Source organism: Staurois parvus, unplaced genomic scaffold (assembly GCF_062004578.1).
Source record: "Staurois parvus isolate SC_StPar_1 unplaced genomic scaffold, SC_StPar_1.0 ptg000081l, whole genome shotgun sequence".
Classification (NCBI taxonomy): Eukaryota; Metazoa; Chordata; class Amphibia; order Anura; family Ranidae; genus Staurois; species Staurois parvus.
Window position 1 is genome coordinate 9,892,706 of NW_028317877.1, and position 16,922 is coordinate 9,909,627.

Here is a 16,922-nt window from a genome sequence, read left to right on the forward strand (position 1 = left end):
AGCAATAGTCCTGCTTCCATCCCAAATATGTTTCAAATCACTTAACCAATGAAAAAGAATATGAGTATTCACAGTTTAAAGACCAACCAAACAAAAAGCACTCAGTGAAATCCCAACATATAAGAAAGTGCTTTCATTTGACTTATCTGCAGACATAAAAATCACAAGGATAAAAGCAAATTTCCACTTGATCACTCCGGTCTACCAAAAATAACTCTTGGAAATAATATTGCTATCTAACCCTAAACATAGTTCACAATTGTCAAACCAAGAACCTTGATGATTTTCATGTTGATTCCTAGGTTTCATGAGAAACGTTTTAATGAAATTGAGCTTTCTCCAAGTAACTTCATGAATGTTCTATCCAAGTAAGTCTGGTCACACAATACCCCAAACAGAAGAGCACACTTCCAATACGTCATCACAGAAAAGTGCTCCGTTTGGAGTTTTGCGCGCTAATATGTCTGAAATGGCTGTTAGGGAAAGGCATTGTGGTTGTGGTTGCAGATAATCTGCTTCTCACCTTGGTCAAACAAGGTGACACTTACATGTTAAAAAACAAGGTTTTAAAGCCGAGATTTTTCTAATAAGGTACAGTGCTCTGCTTTGACTGAGTTGAAAGCATTGAAAGTAGAGGACTGGCCACTCTGATGCTCCTCATTTCATCTGGAAGGTTTAACCCAGTTCCCACATTGCCCAAAACACGAAGCACTTTCTCACCAGCAATGGAACACAAGATAGTGCTTTGTTTTGGGTCATGTAAATAGGGACAAAAGTATCCAAGATCTTCTCTTATCTGAAAAAAAATGATTTTGATTAGAAAGTATGAAGTGAGGCTTACCTCATGGTTGAGAACAGCAATGGTTTTGAGTTATCTTCAGGTCTTCTTTAAACACTTACTTCTCTCTAACTTCCAGGCCTTTATAAGCAAGGGGGAATACTCCATTATCCAATGAATACCCAGGTAAGTTTTCTTTTGTGTTGCAGAGGGAGGACATTCCAGTGGGTCAAATGTAAATAGGGCCTTGCCTCTCAAAGCCACAGGTGGTACCAGTTGCAATCTCAGCATAACAATAGGGCGTTTTTGGTAATGTAAACTCTATTCAGAGGTTTAAGCAACAGCTAATCTTAGCAGTTTTGATTATGAAGTAAAATCGGAATGTGTGAGCAGGAGAACTCTATATATTTTATACCTTTCACCTGAGGAATATTTCTGAAATTTAAAATATAGAAGATGCAGACAGCTTGGTTTCAGCTAAAAGCTGTTGTAAGTTAGCATATTCAAAAATTTGCAGGATTTTAAACTTCTTGAGAACTCTATGAACCAATGGTATTGTAGGGTATACATCCCAATGGGTATGTTAACTTCCATATTGTAACTTGCAACTATGAAAGCCAAAATCCAAAGTCACAGGGTATAGAAAAAAGCCACCAAAAAGCACTGTACCAAGGAGCATCTCTTCCTAAATTCTTTGACAGCATTTTGTTTAAAATGATTTAAAAGAATCAGAAAGAGTGTTTAGAAAATAAAACACATTTAGCTATGCAAAGCAATAGTCCTGCTTCCATCCCAAATATGTTTCAAATCACTTAACCAATGAAAAAGAATATGAGTATTCACAGTTTAAAGACCAACCAAACAAAAAGCACTCAGTGAAATCCCAACATATAAGAAAGTGCTTTCATTTGACTTATCTGCAGACATAAAAATCACAAGGATAAAAGCAAATTTCCACTTGATCACTCCGGTCTACCAAAAATAACTCTTGGAAATAATATTGCTATCTAACCCTAAACATAGTTCACAATTGTCAAACCAAGAACCTTGATGATTTTCATGTTGATTCCTAGGTTTCATGAGAAACGTTTTAATGAAATTGAGCTTTCTCCAAGTAACTTCATGAATGTTCTATCCAAGTAAGTCTGGTCACACAATACCCCAAACAGAAGAGCACACTTCCAATACGTCATCACAGAAAAGTGCTCCGTTTGGAGTTTTGCGCGCTAATATGTCTGAAATGGCTGTTAGGGAAAGGCATTGTGGTTGTGGTTGCAGATAATCTGCTTCTCACCTTGGTCAAACAAGGTGACACTTACATGTTAAAAAACAAGGTTTTAAAGCCGAGATTTTTCTAATAAGGTACAGTGCTCTGCTTTGACTGAGTTGAAAGCATTGAAAGTAGAGGACTGGCCACTCTGATGCTCCTCATTTCATCTGGAAGGTTTAACCCAGTTCCCACATTGCCCAAAACAGGAAGCACTTTCTCACCAGCAATGGAACACAAGATAGTGCTTTGTTTTGGGTCATGTAAATAGGGACAAAAGTATCCAAGATCTTCTCTTATCTGAAAAAAAATGATTTTGATTAGAAAGTATGAAGTGAGGCTTACCTCATGGTTGAGAAAAGCAATGGTTTTGAGTTATCTTCAGGTCTTCTTTAAACACTTACTTCTCTCTAACTTCCAGGCCTTTATAAGCAAGGGGGAATACTCCATTATCCAATGAATACCCAGGTAAGTTTTCTTTTGTGTTGCAGAGGGAGGACATTCCAGTGGGTCAAATGTAAATAGGGCCTTGCCTCTCAAAGCCACAGGTGGTACCAGTTGCAATCTCAGCATAACAATAGGGCGTTTTTGGTAATGTAAACTCTATTCAGAGGTTTAAGCAACAGCTAATCTTAGCAGTTTTGATTATGAAGTAAAATCGGAATGTGTGAGCAGGAGAACTCTATATATTTTATACCTTTCACCTGAGGAATATTTCTGAAATTTAAAATATAGAAGATGCAGACAGCTTGGTTTCAGCTAAAAGCTGTTGTAAGTTAGCATATTCAAAAATTTGCAGGATTTTAAACTTCTTGAGAACTCTATGAACCAATGGTATTGTAGGGTATACATCCCAATGGGTATGTTAACTTCCATATTGTAACTTGCAACTATGAAAGCCAAAATCCAAAGTCACAGGGTATAGAAAAAAGCCACCAAAAAGCACTGTACCAAGGAGCATCTCTTCCTAAATTCTTTGACAGCATTTTGTTTAAAATGATTTAAAAGAATCAGAAAGAGTGTTTAGAAAATAAAACACATTTAGCTATGCAAAGCAATAGTCCTGCTTCCATCCCAAATATGTTTCAAATCACTTAACCAATGAAAAAGAATATGAGTATTCACAGTTTAAAGACCAACCAAACAAAAAGCACTCAGTGAAATCCCAACATATAAGAAAGTGCTTTCATTTGACTTATCTGCAGACATAAAAATCACAAGGATAAAAGCAAATTTCCACTTGATCACTCCGGTCTACCAAAAATAACTCTTGGAAATAATATTGCTATCTAACCCTAAACATAGTTCACAATTGTCAAACCAAGAACCTTGATGATTTTCATGTTGATTCCTAGGTTTCATGAGAAACGTTTTAATGAAATTGAGCTTTCTCCAAGTAACTTCATGAATGTTCTATCCAAGTAAGTCTGGTCACACAATACCCCAAACAGAAGAGCACACTTCCAATACGTCATCACAGAAAAGTGCTCCGTTTGGAGTTTTGCGCGCTAATATGTCTGAAATGGCTGTTAGGGAAAGGCATTGTGGTTGTGGTTGCAGATAATCTGCTTCTCACCTTGGTCAAACAAGGTGACACTTACATGTTAAAAAACAAGGTTTTAAAGCCGAGATTTTTCTAATAAGGTACAGTGCTCTGCTTTGACTGAGTTGAAAGCATTGAAAGTAGAGGACTGGCCACTCTGATGCTCCTCATTTCATCTGGAAGGTTTAACCCAGTTCCCACATTGCCCAAAACAGGAAGCACTTTCTCACCAGCAATGGAACACAAGATAGTGCTTTGTTTTGGGTCATGTAAATAGGGACAAAAGTATCCAAGATCTTCTCTTATCTGAAAAAAAATGATTTTGATTAGAAAGTATGAAGTGAGGCTTACCTCATGGTTGAGAAAAGCAATGGTTTTGAGTTATCTTCAGGTCTTCTTTAAACACTTACTTCTCTCTAACTTCCAGGCCTTTATAAGCAAGGGGGAATACTCCATTATCCAATGAATACCCAGGTAAGTTTTCTTTTGTGTTGCAGAGGGAGGACATTCCAGTGGGTCAAATGTAAATAGGGCCTTGCCTCTCAAAGCCACAGGTGGTACCAGTTGCAATCTCAGCATAACAATAGGGCGTTTTTGGTAATGTAAACTCTATTCAGAGGTTTAAGCAACAGCTAATCTTAGCAGTTTTGATTATGAAGTAAAATCGGAATGTGTGAGCAGGAGAACTCTATATATTTTATACCTTTCACCTGAGGAATATTTCTGAAATTTAAAATATAGAAGATGCAGACAGCTTGGTTTCAGCTGAAAGCTGTTGTAAGTTAGCATATTCAAAAATTTGCAGGATTTTAAACTTCTTGAGAACTCTATGAACCAATGGTATTGTAGGGTATACATCCCAATGGGTATGTTAACTTCCATATTGTAACTTGCAACTATGAAAGCCAAAATCCAAAGTCACAGGGTATAGAAAAAAGCCACCAAAAAGCACTGTACCAAGGAGCATCTCTTCCTAAATTCTTTGACAGCATTTTGTTTAAAATGATTTAAAAGAATCAGAAAGAGTGTTTAGAAAATAAAACACATTTAGCTATGCAAAGCAATAGTCCTGCTTCCATCCCAAATATGTTTCAAATCACTTAACCAATGAAAAAGAATATGAGTATTCACAGTTTAAAGACCAACCAAACAAAAAGCACTCAGTGAAATCCCAAAATATAAGAAAGTGCTTTCATTTGACTTATCTGCAGACATAAAAATCACAAGGATAAAAGCAAATTTCCACTTGATCACTCCGGTCTACCAAAAATAACTCTTGGAAATAATATTGCTATCTAACCCTAAACATAGTTCACAATTGTCAAACCAAGAACCTTGATGATTTTCATGTTGATTCCTAGGTTTCATGAGAAACGTTTTAATGAAATTGAGCTTTCTCCAAGTAACTTCATGAATGTTCTATCCAAGTAAGTCTGGTCACACAATACCCCAAACAGAAGAGCACACTTCCAATACGTTATCACAGAAAAGTGCTCCGTTTGGAGTTTTGCGCGCTAATATGTCTGAAATGGCTGTTAGGGAAAGGCATTGTGGCTGTGGTTGCAGATAATCTGCTTCTCACCTTGGTCAAACAAGGTGACACTTACATGTTAAAAAACAAGGTTTTAAAGCCGAGATTTTTCTAATAAGGTACAGTGCTCTGCTTTGACTGAGTTGAAAGCATTGAAAGTAGAGGACTGGCCACTCTGATGCTCCTCATTTCATCTGGAAGGTTTAACCCAGTTCCCACATTGCCCAAAACAGGAAGCACTTTCTCACCAGCAATGGAACACAAGATAGTGCTTTGTTTTGGGTCATGTAAATAGGGACAAAAGTATCCAAGATCTTCTCTTATCTGAAAAAAAATGATTTTGATTAGAAAGTATGAAGTGAGGCTTACCTCATGGTTGAAAACAGCGATGGTTTTGAGTTATCTTCAGGTCTTCTTTAAACACTTACTTCTCTCTAACTTCCAGGCCTTTATAAGCAAGGGGGAATACTCCATTATCCAATGAATACCCAGGTAAGTTTTCTTTTGTGTTGCAGAGGGAGGGCATTCTGGTGGGCCTTGCCTCTCAAAGCCACAGGTGGTACCAGTTGCAATCTCAGCATAACAATAGGGCGTTTTTGGTAATGTAAACTCTATTCAGAGGTTTAAGCAACAGCTAATCTCAGCAGTTTTGATTATGAAGTAAAATCCGAATGTGTGAGCAGGAGAACTCTATATATTTTATACCTTTCACCTGAGGAATATTTCTGAAATTTAAAATATAGAAGATGCAGACAGCTTGGTTTCAGCTGAAAGCTGTTGTAAGTTAGCATATTCAAAAATTTGCAGGATTTTAAACTTCTTGAGAACTCTATGAACCAATGGTATTGTAGGGTATACATCCCAATGGGTATGTTAACTTCCATATTGTAACTTGCAACTATGAAAGCCAAAATCCAAAGTCACAGGGTACAGAAAAAAGCCACCAAAAAGCACTGTACCAAGGAGCATCTCTTCCTAAATTCTTTGACAGCATTTTGTTTAAAATGATTTAAAAGAATCAGAAAGAGTGTTTAGAAAATAAAACACATTTAGCTATGCAAAGCAATAGTCCTGCTTCCATCCCAAATATGTTTCAAATCACTTAACCAATGAAAAAGAATATGAGTATTCACAGTTTAAAGACCAACCAAACAAAAAGCACTCAGTGAAATCCCAACATATAAGAAAGTGCTTTCATTTGACTTATCTGCAGACATAAAAATCACAAGGATAAAAGCAAATTTCCACTTGATCACTCCGGTCTACCAAAAATAACTCTTGGAAATAATATTGCTATCTAACCCTAAACATAGTTCACAATTGTCAAACCAAGAACCTTGATGATTTTCATGTTGATTCCTAGGTTTCATGAGAAACGTTTTAATGAAATTGAGCTTTCTCCAAGTAACTTCATGAATGTTCTATCCAAGTAAGTCTGGTCACACAATACCCCAAACAGAAGAGCACACTTCCAATACGTTATCACAGAAAAGTGCTCCGTTTGGAGTTTTGCGCGCTAATATGTCTGAAATGGCTGTTAGGGAAAGGCATTGTGGCTGTGGTTGCAGATAATCTGCTTCTCACCTTGGTCAAACAAGGTGACACTTACATGTTAAAAAACAAGGTTTTAAAGCCGAGATTTTTCTAATAAGGTACAGTGCTCTGCTTTGACTGAGTTGAAAGCATTGAAAGTAGAGGACTGGCCACTCTGATGCTCCTCATTTCATCTGGAAGGTTTAACCCAGTTCCCACATTGCCCAAAACAGGAAGCACTTTCTCACCAGCAATGGAACACAAGATAGTGCTTTGTTTTGGGTCATGTAAATAGGGACAAAAGTATCCAAGATCTTCTCTTATCTGAAAAAAAATGATTTTGATTAGAAAGTATGAAGTGAGGCTTACCTCATGGTTGAAAACAGCGATGGTTTTGAGTTATCTTCAGGTCTTCTTTAAACACTTACTTCTCTCTAACTTCCAGGCCTTTATAAGCAAGGGGGAATACTCCATTATCCAATGAATACCCAGGTAAGTTTTCTTTTGTGTTGCAGAGGGAGGGCATTCTAGTGGGCCTTGCCTCTCAAAGCCACAGGTGGTACCAGTTGCAATCTCAGCATAACAATAGGGCGTTTTTGGTAATGTAAACTCTATTCAGAGGTTTAAGCAACAGCTAATCTTAGCAGTTTTGATTATGAAGTAAAATCCGAATGTGTGAGCAGGAGAACTCTATATATTTTATACCTTTCACCTGAGGAATATTTCTGAAATTTAAAATATAGAAGATGCAGACAGCTTGGTTTCAGCTGAAAGCTGTTGTAAGTTAGCATATTCAAAAATTTGCAGGATTTTAAACTTCTTGAGAACTCTATGAACCAATGGTATTGTAGGGTATACATCCCAATGGGTATGTTAACTACCATATTGTAACTTGCAACTATGAAAGCCAAAATCCAAAGTCACAGGGTACAGAAAAAAGCCACCAAAAAGCACTGTACCAAGGAGCATCTCTTCCTAAATTCTTTGACAGCATTTTGTTTAAAATGATTTAAAAGAATCAGAAAGAGTGTTTAGAAAATAAAACACATTTAGCTATGCAAAGCAATAGTCCTGCTTCCATCCCAAATATGTTTCAAATCACTTAACCAATGAAAAAGAATATGAGTATTCACAGTTTAAAGACCAACCAAACAAAAAGCACTCAGTGAAATCCCAACATATAAGAAAGTGCTTTCATTTGACTTATCTGCAGACATAAAAATCACAAGGATAAAAGCAAATTTCCACTTGATCACTCCGGTCTACCAAAAATAACTCTTGGAAATAATATTGCTATCTAACCCTAAACATAGTTCACAATTGTCAAACCAAGAACCTTGATGATTTTCATGTTGATTCCTAGGTTTCATGAGAAACGTTTTAATGAAATTGAGCTTTCTCCAAGTAACTTCATGAATGTTCTATCCAAGTAAGTCTGGTCACACAATACCCCAAACAGAAGAGCACACTTCCAATACGTCATCACAGAAAAGTGCTCCGTTTGGAGTTTTGCGCGCTAATATGTCTGAAATGGCTGTTAGGGAAAGGCATTGTGGCTGTGGTTGCAGATAATCTGCTTCTCACCTTGGTCAAACAAGGTGACACTTACATGTTAAAAAACAAGGTTTTAAAGCCGAGATTTTTCTAATAAGGTACAGTGCTCTGCTTTGACTGAGTTGAAAGCATTGAAAGTAGAGGACTGGCCACTCTGATGCTCCTCATTTCATCTGGAAGGTTTAACCCAGTTCCCACATTGCCCAAAACAGGAAGCACTTTCTCACCAGCAATGGAACACAAGATAGTGCTTTGTTTTGGGTCATGTAAATAGGGACAAAAGTAACCAAGATCTTCTCTTATCTGAAAAAAAATGATTTTGATTAGAAAGTATGAAGTGAGGCTTACCTCATGGTTGAAAACAGCGATGGTTTTGAGTTATCTTCAGGTCTTCTTTAAACACTTACTTCTCTCTAACTTCCAGGCCTTTATAAGCAAGGGGGAATACTCCATTATCCAATGAATACCCAGGTAAGTTTTCTTTTGTGTTGCAGAGGGAGGGCATTCCAGTGGGTCAAATGTAAATAGGGCCTTGCCTCTCAAAGCCACAGGTGGTACCAGTTGCAATCTCAGCATAACAATAGGGCGTTTTTGGTAATGTAAACTCTATTCAGAGTTTTAAGCAACAGCTAATCTTAGCAGTTTTGATTATGAAGTAAAATCGGAATGTGTGAGCAGGAGAACTCTATATATTTTATACCTTTCACCTGAGGAATATTTCTGAAATTTAAAATATAGAAGATGCAGACAGCTTGGTTTCAGCTGAAAGCTGTTGTAAGTTAGCATATTCAAAAATTTGCAGGATTTTAAACTTCTTGAGAACTCTATGAACCAATGGTATTGTAGGGTATACATCCCAATGGGTATGTTAACTTCCATATTGTAACTTGCAACTATGAAAGCCAAAATCCAAAGTCACAGGGTATAGAAAAAAGCCACCAAAAAGCACTGTACCAAGGAGCATCTCTTCCTAAATTCTTTGACAGCATTTTGTTTAAAATTATTTAAAAGAATCAGAAAGAGTGTTTAGAAAATAAAACACATTTAGCTATGCAAAGCAATAGTCCTGCTTCCATCCCAAATATGTTTCAAATCACTTAACCAATGAAAAAGAATATGAGTATTCACAGTTTAAAGACCAAACAAAAAGAACTCAGTAAAATCCCAACATATAAGAAAGTGCTTTCATTTGACTTATCTGCAGACATAAAAATCACAAGGATAAAAGCAAATTTCCACTTGATCACTCCGGTCTACCAAAAATAACTCTTGGATATAATATTGCTATCTAACCCTAAACATAGTTCACAATTGTCAAACCAAGAACCTTGATGATTTTTATGTTGATTCCTAGGTTTCATGAGAAACGTTTTAATGAAATTGAGCTTTCTCCAAGTAACTTCATGAATGTTCTATCCAAGTAAGTCTGGTCACACAATACCCCAAACAGAAGAGCACACTTCCAATACGTCATCACAGAAAAGTGCTCCGTTTGGAGTTTTGCGCGCTAATATGTCTGAAATGGCTGTTAGGGAAAGGCATTGTGGCTGTGGTTGCAGATAATCTGCTTCTCACCTTGGTCAAACAAGGTGACACTTACATGTTAAAAAACAAGGTTTTAAAGCCGAGATTTTTCTAATAAGGTACAGTGCTCTGCTTTGACTGAGTTGAAAGCATTGAAAGTAGAGGACTGGCCACTCTGATGCTCCTCATTTCATCTGGAAGGTTTAACCCAGTTCCCACATTGCCCAAAACAGGAAGCACTTTCTCACCAGCAATGGAACACAAGATAGTGCTTTGTTTTGGGTCATGTAAATAGGGACAAAAGTATCCAAGATCTTCTCTTATCTGAAAAAAAATGATTTTGATTAGAAAGTATGAAGTGAGGCTTACCTCATGGTTGAAAACAGCGATGGTTTTGAGTTATCTTCAGGTCTTCTTTAAACACTTACTTCTCTCTAACTTCCAGGCCTTTATAAGCAAGGGGGAATACTCAATTATCCAATGAATACCCAGGTAAGTTTTCTTTTGTGTTGCAGAGGGAGGGCATTCTGGTGGGCCTTGCCTCTCAAAGCCACAGGTGGTACCAGTTGCAATCTCAGCATAACAATAGGGCGTTTTTGGTAATGTAAACTCTATTCAGAGGTTTAAGCAACAGCTAATCTCAGCAGTTTTGATTATGAAGTAAAATCCGAATGTGTGAGCAGGAGAACTCTATATATTTTATACCTTTCACCTGAGGAATATTTCTGAAATTTAAAATATAGAAGATGCAGACAGCTTGGTTTCAGCTGAAAGCTGTTGTAAGTTAGCATATTCAAAAATTTGCAGGATTTTAAACTTCTTGAGAACTCTATGAACCAATGGTATTGTAGGGTATACATCCCAATGGGTATGTTAACTTCCATATTGTAACTTGCAACTATGAAAGCCAAAATCCAAAGTCACAGGGTACAGAAAAAAGCCACCAAAAAGCACTGTACCAAGGAGCATCTCTTCCTAAATTCTTTGACAGCATTTTGTTTAAAATGATTTAAAAGAATCAGAAAGAGTGTTTAGAAAATAAAACACATTTAGCTATGCAAAGCAATAGTCCTGCTTCCATCCCAAATATGTTTCAAATCACTTAACCAATGAAAAAGAATATGAGTATTCACAGTTTAAAGACCAACCAAACAAAAAGCACTCAGTGAAATCCCAACATATAAGAAAGTGCTTTCATTTGACTTATCTGCAGACATAAAAATCACAAGGATAAAAGCAAATTTCCACTTGATCACTCCGGTCTACCAAAAATAACTCTTGGAAATAATATTGCTATCTAACCCTAAACATAGTTCACAATTGTCAAACCAAGAACCTTGATGATTTTCATGTTGATTCCTAGGTTTCATGAGAAACGTTTTAATGAAATTGAGCTTTCTCCAAGTAACTTCATGAATGTTCTATCCAAGTAAGTCTGGTCACACAATACCCCAAACAGAAGAGCACACTTCCAATACGTCATCACAGAAAAGTGCTCCGTTTGGAGTTTTGCGCGCTAATATGTCTGAAATGGCTGTTAGGGAAAGGCATTGTGGCTGTGGTTGCAGATAATCTGCTTCTCACCTTGGTCAAACAAGGTGACACTTACATGTTAAAAAACAAGGTTTTAAAGCCGAGATTTTTCTAATAAGGTACAGTGCTCTGCTTTGACTGAGTTGAAAGCATTGAAAGTAGAGGACTGGCCACTCTGATGCTCCTCATTTCATCTGGAAGGTTTAACCCAGTTCCCACATTGCCCAAAACAGGAAGCACTTTCTCACCAGCAATGGAACACAAGATAGTGCTTTGTTTTGGGTCATGTAAATAGGGACAAAAGTATCCAAGATCTTCTCTTATCTGAAAAAAAATGATTTTGATTAGAAAGTATGAAGTGAGGCTTACCTCATGGTTGAGAACAGCAATGGTTTTGAGTTATCTTCAGGTCTTCTTTAAACACTTACTTCTCTCTAACTTCCAGGCCTTTATAAGCAAGGGGGAATACTCCATTATCCAATGAATACCCAGGTAAGTTTTCTTTTGTGTTGCAGAGGGAGGACATTCCAGTGGGTCAAATGTAAATAGGGCCTTGCCTCTCAAAGCCACAGGTGGTACCAGTTGCAATCTCAGCATAACAATAGGGCGTTTTTGGTAATGTAAACTCTATTCAGAGGTTTAAGCAACAGCTAATCTTAGCAGTTTTGATTATGAAGTAAAATCGGAATGTGTGAGCAGGAGAACTCTATATATTTTATACCTTTCACCTGAGGAATATTTCTGAAATTTAAAATATAGAAGATGCAGACAGCTTGGTTTCAGCTGAAAGCTGTTGTAAGTTAGCATATTCAAAAATTTGCAGGATTTTAAACTTCTTGAGAACTCTATGAACCAATGGTATTGTAGGGTATACATCCCAATGGGTATGTTAACTTCCATATTGTAACTTGCAACTATGAAAGCCAAAATCCAAAGTCACAGGGTATAGAAAAAAGCCACCAAAAAGCACTGTACCAAGGAGCATCTCTTCCTAAATTCTTTGACAGCATTTTGTTTAAAATGATTTAAAAGAATCAGAAAGAGTGTTTAGAAAATAAAACACATTTAGCTATGCAAAGCAATAGTCCTGCTTCCATCCCAAATATGTTTCAAATCACTTAACCAATGAAAAAGAATATGAGTATTCACAGTTTAAAGACCAACCAAACAAAAAGCACTCAGTGAAATCCCAACATATAAGAAAGTGCTTTCATTTGACTTATCTGCAGACATAAAAATCACAAGGATAAAAGCAAATTTCCACTTGATCACTCCGGTCTACCAAAAATAACTCTTGGAAATAATATTGCTATCTAACCCTAAACATAGTTCACAATTGTCAAACCAAGAACCTTGATGATTTTTATGTTGATTCCTAGGTTTCATGAGAAACGTTTTAATGAAATTGAGCTTTCTCCAAGTAACTTCATGAATGTTCTATCCAAGTAAGTCTGGTCACACAATACCCCAAACAGAAGAGCACACTTCCAATACGTCATCACAGAAAAGTGCTCCGTTTGGAGTTTTGCGCGCTAATATGTCTGAAATGGCTGTTAGGGAAAGGCATTGTGGCTGTGGTTGCAGATAATCTGCTTCTCACCATGGTCAAACAAGGTGACACTTACATGTTAAAAAACAAGGTTTTAAAGCCGAGATTTTTCTAATAAGGTACAGTGCTCTGCTTTGACTGAGTTGAAAGCATTGAAAGTAGAGGACTGGCCACTCTGATGCTCCTCATTTCATCTGGAAGGTTTAACCCAGTTCCCACATTGCCCAAAACAGGAAGCACTTTCTCACCAGCAATGGAACACAAGATAGTGCTTTGTTTTGGGTCATGTAAATAGGGACAAAAGTATCCAAGATCTTCTCTTATCTGAAAAAAAATGATTTTGATTAGAAAGTATGAAGTGAGGCTTACCTCATGGTTGAAAACAGCGATGGTTTTGAGATATCTTCAGGTCTTCTTTAAACACTTACTTCTCTCTAACTTCCAGGCCTTTATAAGCAAGGGGGAATACTCCATTATCCAATGAATACCCAGGTAAGTTTTCTTTTGTGTTGCAGAGGGAGGACATTCCAGTGGGTCAAATGTAAATAGGGCCTTGCCTCTCAAAGCCACAGGTGGTACCAGTTGCAATCTCAGCATAACAATAGGGCGTTTTTGGTAATGTAAACTCTATTCAGAGGTTTAAGCAACAGCTAATCTTAGCAGTTTTGATTATGAAGTAAAATCGGAATGTGTGAGCAGGAGTACTCTATATATTTTATACCTTTCACCTGAGGAATATTTCTGAAATTTAAAATATAGAAGATGCAGACAGCTTGGTTTCAGCTAAAAGCTGTTGTAAGTTAGCATATTCAAAAATGTGCAGGATTTTAAACTTCTTGAGAACTCTATGAACCAATGGTATTGTAGGTTATACATCCCAATGGGTATGTTAACTTCCATATTGTAACTTGCAACTATGAAAGCCAAAATCCAAAGTCACAGGGTATAGAAAAAAGCCACCAAAAAGCACTGTACCAAGGAGCATCTCTTCCTAAATTCTTTGACAGCATTTTGTTTAAAATGATTTAAAAGAATCAGAAAGAGTGTTTAGAAAATAAAACACATTTAACTATGCAAAGCAATAGTCCTGCTTCCATCCCAAATATGTTTCAAATCACTTAACCAATGAAAAAGAATATGAGTATTCACAGTTTAAAGACCAAACAGAAAGCACTCAGTAAAATCCCAACATATAAGAAAGTGCTTTCATTTGACTTATCTGCAGACATAAAAATCACAAGGATAAAAGCAAATTTCCACTTGATCACTCCGGTCTACCAAAAATAACTCTTGGAAATAATATTGCTATCTAACCCTAAACATAGTTCACAATTGTCAAACCAAGAACCTTGATGATTTTTATGTTGATTCCTAGGTTTCATGAGAAGCGTTTTAATGAAATTGAGCTTTCTCCAAGTAACTTCATGAATGTTCTATCCAAGTAAGTCTGGTCACACAATACCCCAAACAGAAGAGCACACTTCCAATACGTCATCACAGAAAAGTGCTCCGTTTGGAGTTTTGCGCGCTAATATGTCTGAAATGGCTGTTAGGGAAAGGCATTGTGGCTGTGGTTGCAGATAATCTGCTTCTCACCATGGTCAAACAAGGTGACACTTACATGTTAAAAAACAAGGTTTTAAAGCCGAGATTTTTCTAATAAGGTACAGTGCTCTGCTTTGACTGAGTTGAAAGCATTGAAAGTAGAGGACTGGCCACTCTGATGCTCCTCATTTCATCTGGAAGGTTTAACCCAGTTCCCACATTGCCCAAAACAGGAAGCACTTTCTCACCAGCAATGGAACACAAGATAGTGCTTTGTTTTGGGTCATGTAAATAGGGACAAAAGTATCCAAGATCTTCTCTTATCTGAAAAAAAATGATTTTGATTAGAAAGTATGAAGTGAGGCTTACCTCATGGTTGAAAACAGCGATGGTTTTGAGATATCTTCAGGTCTTCTTTAAACACTTACTTCTCTCTAACTTCCAGGCCTTTATAAGCAAGGGGGAATACTCCATTATCCAATGAATACCCAGGTAAGTTTTCTTTTGTGTTGCAGAGGGAGGGCATTCTAGTGGGTCAAATGTAAATAGGGCCTTGCCTCTCAAAGCCACAGGTGGTACCAGTTGCAATCTCAGCATAACAATAGGGCGTTTTTGGTAATGTAAACTCTATTCAGAGGTTTAAGCAACAGCTAATCTTAGCAGTTTTGATTATGAAGTAAAATCCGAATGTGTGAGCAGGAGAACTCTATATATTTTATACCTTTCACCTGAGGAATATTTCTGAAATTTAAAATATAGAAGATGCAGACAGCTTGGTTTCAGCTGAAAGCTGTTGTAAGTTAGCATATTCAAAAATTTGCAGGATTTTAAACTTCTTGAGAACTCTATGAACCAATGGTATTGTAGGTTATACATCCCAATGGGTATGTTAACTTCCATATTGTAACTTGCAACTATGAAAGCCAAAATCCAAATTCACAGGGTATAGAAAAAAGCCACCATAAAGCACTGTACCAAGGAGCATCTCTTCCTAAATTCTTTGACAGCATTTTGTTTAAAATGATTTAAAAGAATCAGAAAGAGTGTTTAGAAAATAAAACACATTTAGCTATGCAAAGCAATAGTCCTGCTTCCATCCCAAATATGTTTCAAATCACTTAACCAATGAAAAAGAATATGAGTATTCACAGTTTAAAGACCAACCAAACAAAAAGCACTCAGTGAAATCCCAACATATAAGAAAGTGCTTTCATTTGACTTATCTGCAGACATAAAAATCACAAGGATAAAAGCAAATTTCCACTTGATCACTCCGGTCTACCAAAAATAACTCTTGGAAATAATATTGCTATCTAACCCTAAACATAGTTCACAATTGTCAAACCAAGAACCTTGATGATTTTCATGTTGATTCCTAGGTTTCATGAGAAACGTTTTAATGAAATTGAGCTTTCTCCAAGTAACTTCATGAATGTTCTATCCAAGTAAGTCTGGTCACACAATACCCCAAACAGAAGAGCACACTTCCAATACGTCATCACAGAAAAGTGCTCCGTTTGGAGTTTTGCGTGCTAATATGTCTGAAATGGCTGTTAGGGAAAGGCATTGTGGCTGTGGTTGCAGATAATCTGCTTCTCACCTTGGTCAAACAAGGTGACACTTACATGTTAAAAAACAAGGTTTTAAAGCCGAGATTTTTCTAATAAGGTACAGTGCTCTGCTTTGACTGAGTTGAAAGCATTGAAAGTAGAGGACTGGCCACTCTGATGCTCCTCATTTCATCTGGAAGGTTTAACCCAGTTCCCACATTGCCCAAAACAGGAAGCACTTTCTCACCAGCAATGGAACACAAGATAGTGCTTTGTTTTGGGTCATGTAAATAGGGACAAAAGTATCCAAGATCTTCTCTTATCTGAAAAAAAATGATTTTGATTAGAAAGTATGAAGTGAGGCTTACCTCATGGTTGAGAACAGCGATGGTTTTGAGTTATCTTCAGGTCTTCTTTAAACACTTACTTCTCTCTAACTTCCAGGCCTTTATAAGCAAGGGGGAATACTCCATTATCCAATGAATACCCAGGTAAGTTTTCTTTTGTGTTGCAGAGGGAGGACATTCCAGTGGGTCAAATGTAAATAGGGCCTTGCCTCTCAAAGCCACAGGTGGTACCAGTTGCAATCTCAGCATAACAATAGGGCGTTTTTGGTAATGTAAACTCTATTCAGAGGTTTAAGCAACAGCTAATCTTAGCAGTTTTGATTATGAAGTAAAATCGGAATGTGTGAGCAGGAGAACTCTATATATTTTATACCTTTCACCTGAGGAATATTTCTGAAATTTAAAATATAGAAGATGCAGACAGCTTGGTTTCAGCTGAAAGCTGTTGTAAGTTAGCATATTCAAAAATTTGCAGGATTTTAAACTTCTTGAGAACTCTATGAACCAATGGTATTGTAGGGTATACATCCCAATGGGTATGTTAACTTCCATATTGTAACTTGCAACTATGAAAGCCAAAATCCAAAGTCACAGGGTATAGAAAAAAGCCACCAAAAAGCACTGTACCAAGGAGCATCTCTTCCTAAATTCTTTGACAGCATTTTGTT